The following is a 5,215-nucleotide window of genomic DNA, read 5'->3' on the forward strand; positions in this document are numbered from 1 at the left end:
ATTTATTTAAAGAAAGTCTAGAAGATTAATTAGTGGTTCAATCTACTAGAGTCAGAGGATAAAAATAGTTCTAAAAATAAAAATCAATGTAATGTATACTATACTGTACCAAGATCTAATTATTTAATGAGAATAATGACAACATTAAAGATTTAGTTTTATTAATTACAAACTGGTTTAATTACTCTGTTGGTCCTTATAATTTTGCGAAATTTTCAATTAGGTCCTTATGCTTTTTTTCCTTTTAATTGGATTCCTATACTTTTATTTTTTTTTTAATTTAGTCCTTACCGTCATAAAACCGTTTGAAATAACAGAATATTCCATTAAAAAATCGAATATTCTCATAATTTAGTAAAAAAATTTAATTAAAAACACCTCTATTTTTATAAAATACCAAAAATATCCTTTATATTTTTGTCCCCCAAAATCAGAGAACTCTAACTATCCCTAGGTTATTCTCCTAAGTTTCCAATTGGATTTCTCCTCCGTCGCACTCGGTTGCTGTCTTCATGGCGTCATCGTCGTCCGTCGCTGGGTGGTCGTCGTTCTTCTGCGTCGCCCACAGGTGTTCTGTTCTGCTCCGTTCGTCCGCCTTGCCTATTGCATCCCCTCGTCCCGCCTTGTCTCACCGCGCCTCGCGGTGCCTTGCCTCAAATCGCTGCTCCTCGACTCCGCGTTTTGCTGTCTGGACTGGTTCTGCAACAACAGGTGATGATTGAATTTTGTTTTAGTTTTTCAGCATTGGATAATAATTCTTCTCAATAATGTCTTCCTCCCACTACACTAAGAACGGGAAAAATGTTATGCTTAAAATAACTAGTAGTCAAACGGCATCCTCTCCCGATTCTAATGCTTCAGGTTCAATGTTGAGAAATCTTAATTGTTAAATATCTCTAATTTTGCTTATGCTTATTTTTGGTTGCTGCTTGTATATAATTTGACTTTATTTGATTAGGTAACCAGCATTCTGAATGACAAAGAGAACCAATTGATCTAATTGTGAAGCTTAGTTTGCTAAAATTAGTTTTGATTGTGCTAAAAAATTTTGATTATGAGTTCTGATTATGTATTTTATCTGTAATTAATTGATTATATTAGAAATAAGGAAAGCGATGAGATTGGAGATAAGGTGTTTGATTAAATGCCTTTGAGAGAGTTGAATTGATTATGAGTTTTGATTATGTATGTTATTTATAATTAATTGATTATGAGTTTAATTAATCATTATCATAGAGGCATACAGGTTCTACTTGTAAAAGTTTGGGATGCAATCCTCAAGGCATTGCTGCTGACAGGCTTCGATGCTTGGTTCCGCAATACCGAAGATCGGTGGTAAAAGCAAAAGCCTTAGATACAACTGAATGTGCTGCTATGGTTAATACCAATTCCCGCAGAGACTTTCTTGGATTGGTTTTGGGAATCTCAAGCCTCTTTGTTGGTTCATTGGAAGGCAAAGGAGCTGGTTTGCCCCCGTAAGATAAGCCGAAACTATGTGATGAAGCTTGTGAGAAGGAGCTTGAAAATGTATGGTGAGAATACATTGTTCCCTTCTCTGCCTCCTTTCTTTGTTTTTCTCTACTAAGACATTACAAATGGTTGTTGTAAATTACTAATAATGCTTTGATATTTGATGTAATTACATTGCATCTCCTGTATCTACTAATGTTAGTCAGCACCTTTCTCAAATATCAGTTATTTTTTAAAAGAAATTCTTTAAATAAATCTTGAGAATTCAAAGCATTATTAGTATCTAAACTATTCTTTCTTGATAATAGAATCTATCATTCTTAAAGGAATAGCAGACATTCTTATATTTTTAAAAAATTTGTGCACCATACAAAGAATCTGTTAATAACCAATCTATGTGATTGCACTTGAGTTTTAATATTCACATTTTTAAGACCCTTGATCAATGACCACCATGGTATCAATGGATTTTACTTGGAATATCCATTGCTAAATGACTAATGTTGACTTTGAACCATTTATGCAATGAAGGTGCCTATGGTAACTACTGAATCAGGTTTGTAATACAAGGATATTAAAGTTGGACAAGGTCCTAGTCCCCCAGTTGGATTTCAGGTGTGGAATTTCTTCTAATTTATTCAGTTCTTTTTTATATGTAATACAAGATAGATAATATCTATTCTGCTCGAAGTTAACCGTTGAAAAAGGAAATATAGAACTAGGACATTTTCGCATTTTAAGCAACATATAAGACACGGGGACAATGATTTTGTCATGCTGTGTTTCTCTGTAGCTCGAGAAAGAGAGTGCGAAGGATAAACTTCTGACGAGAAAGTGCCAGAGAGAGGAAAGATGAGTGAGATACTGTGTGCAATGTGGTATGAATTAAGATTGGGCTGCAATGTGACATGAATACACTGTTTTCAATTGAGATTTAAATGTTTCTTGTTTAGTTCAAAAATCTGTTCTCTATCTTTGTTTCAGAATGCTTTGGTGTTGCTTTGTGATTGTAGGTGGTCCAAAAGCAGCATGTGCTAGTTGTGCTGGCTTTGCGGCATTCTCAATCGTTATAGAGAAGTTCTTAGACAGGCATGAGTAGTTTACCTATTGAATTGAAGTCACCAAATTTTGCATTCATTAGGCATAGCATGGATTTTCATAGTGATAATCTTTTGCCCATTTGCTAAAGGGCGCATATAAAATTGTAGTATTTTATTTTACATCGATTATTGTTTATTTGTATACAATATCAATTAGTGGATGCATTCTTCCAATTCCAAACTAGATGTAAGTATGCTCTTAAGTATTAATGTAAAGTTTATTATATAAACTGGATACATTATCATAATCAATACTTGAAGGATGAAAACTGAATTTTATATATGCTTATTACTACTATTTCTATTTCATTTTACCCATTCTTTTTTTTAAGTTCTTAAGATAAGGTATTTTAAAAGTTGAAAAAAAAAGAGAAAGTATTTTTGGTACAATTTGTATATAAATAAGCAAAAGAATGATAGTGACAAAATAAAAGGGATTATAGAAATATTTTTCATGTCTTAGAATCATTGAATAGGGATTATAGGAATATCTTTCATTGAATATTTATAGTTTCACCGAATTTTTAATTAAGTTCCTATATTTTTTTTCTTTTTAATTAGGTCCCTAAGGGTATAAAAGTAATTTCACAATTCACTAATATTTTTTTGACGTTTAACGTTAATAGGGACTAAATTGAAAAAAAAAATTAACGTATAGGGACCCAATTAAAAGGAAAAAAAGTATAAGGACCTAATTGAAAATTTTGCGAAACTATAGAGACCAACAGAGTAATTAAACCTTACAAACTTGATTTATTATGATTTAATTTAACACAAATATAATTATTTCATCTGTTCTATTATTAAAAATGATCATGTGAAAATTTTTGAGTTAACTAGAATTTTGCTATGCGTATGAACATTGTATTCATTTAGAAAAAGTCTAGGAGACCAACTAATGGTTCAGTCAATTAGAGCCAATTAGGATAAAAAATATTTCAAAAATAAAAATTAAAAATAAAAAATCACTTAAAATATTTTTTTAAGTTTTTGGATGTTTCTTTGTTTTAGGTTTTAGACGATTCTTTTAAAATTTTAGATATATATATTTTTTTGAATGTTTTTTTGTAATATTTTTTCAGATATCTCATTTTGATAAGTTTTAAAATTTTTAAACTGATTTTGAATATCCTTTTTTGTTAGAATTTTTTTATTAGGTTCAGATTTTTTTATTAGAAAATTTAAAATAATTTTTAAAATAATTTTAAAATTTTAAAAAAAAATTTAAAAATTTTTAAGATGATTTCAAAAATAATTTTAGAAATTTTTAAATTAATTTTAGAATTTTAAAAATAATTTTGAATGTTTAAAATTTTTAAAATAATTTTGTTAGCGTTGGATTGCCACGTACACTCAATGTAGCCACTCCAAAGTTCATAAATTGGAGATTATGGTTTGTGTTATCACTCTTTCACTAATTTTTTTTTTTAGTCTATGCCATTTTGGTTAGTGAGAATTACTAGTAAAATATGTGAAAACTGAACAAATAAATTTTTTGAAACTCAATATTTTATGATTGTGTATTTCAGCAATCATGAGCTCTTTCTAATTTTTTCATATTAATGTCTTTTTTAACCCTTTATACTTATTTTATATAGCTCTTTTGACATTTTTCTTCTTCAATAGAAGTAGTTGTAATATATTTATAGCTTTGATAATTCAATATGTGAGTTTTTTAGCTATCGTCAGTGAGCAATGTGCAGATAGAGCCTATTATTGTGTAAATTAATAGGTTAAATTTGGTTCTAAAGGAGAATCCTGATTATGAAAGGCCATTCGATAATTATGCTCTTTCCAACTTAATTTTAGAAAGCAACTCTATTAAATTCTTAGAAGGCAAAGGAAAAGATAGAATAAAGGCAGTGGCGGAACCAGAAATTTCATAAGAGGGGGCCAATTAAATATAAAATATAACAAAAAATTAACAAAATATGATTTGTAGCATATATATCAAAAAAGTAATTATATTATATTATATAAAAGTCAATGTTCAACTACATACTTTAAGATTTTGATATTTTTAAACTTGCTCGACGATGCTTCATGGAACTAAAATCATCAATTATCATCTCTGAAGTGAATTTTGAAGCAATTTCCTTTTCAATATATACAATCATACAATCTGCTAAAAATTCATCTTCCATCTTGTTTCGAAGCCTTGTTTTAATAATCTTCATAGCTGAAAAGGCCCGTTCAGTTGTTGCTGTTGTCACAGGAAGAGTCAAAACAAGACGAATTAATCTATCAATTAAAGGATATATATTTGATTTTCCTGTCTCTGTCAATTTTTGACACAATTCAGCAAGAGTAGACAAATTCTGAAAATCTGGAGCTTTAACCACATCAAGTTCATAATGTTGTAACTCATAATCCAATTGAATCTTTTCTTGCTCAGAAAAATCTAAAGAATAGAAATTCTTTACAAGATTGCATATGTTGCAAACACTGAATAACTTGAAAGCATCTTTAGGATCTAGAGATGTACTCAGTATGAGGAGCTCGGTTGCTTGCTCACTAAATCTACTATTTAGCTCTTTCAATTGAAAATCTGAAAAGTGGCGCTATGCCTATGATAGTTTGAAACAAATATTTGAAAAATGTACTAGGGTTACTTTAATTAATAGTATGGGCTTGGGCTAGTATAA

The 5,215-nt window shown here is 29.7% G+C and overlaps 1 long non-coding RNA gene across 4 annotated transcripts; it reads left to right on the top strand.

Moving 5' to 3' along the window:
• Positions 1–275: 275 nt before the first annotated feature.
• LOC127745772 (uncharacterized) lies at positions 276–2,851 on the top strand. 4 transcript variants are annotated; one of them, XR_008007292.1, is made up of 5 exons: positions 276–711; positions 1,237–1,532; positions 2,002–2,085; positions 2,264–2,348; positions 2,455–2,851. It is a non-coding gene; the product is annotated as an uncharacterized LOC127745772 (long non-coding RNA). The 4 variants fall into 4 exon arrangements; XR_008007290.1 differs by having other exon boundaries at positions 2,484–2,851; XR_008007289.1 differs by lacking the exon at positions 2,455–2,851 and having other exon boundaries at positions 2,264–2,447.
• Positions 2,852–5,215: the final 2,364 nt, after the last annotated feature.

Source organism: Arachis duranensis, chromosome 3, assembly GCF_000817695.3.
Source record: "Arachis duranensis cultivar V14167 chromosome 3, aradu.V14167.gnm2.J7QH, whole genome shotgun sequence".
Taxonomy (NCBI): Eukaryota; Viridiplantae; Streptophyta; class Magnoliopsida; order Fabales; family Fabaceae; genus Arachis; species Arachis duranensis.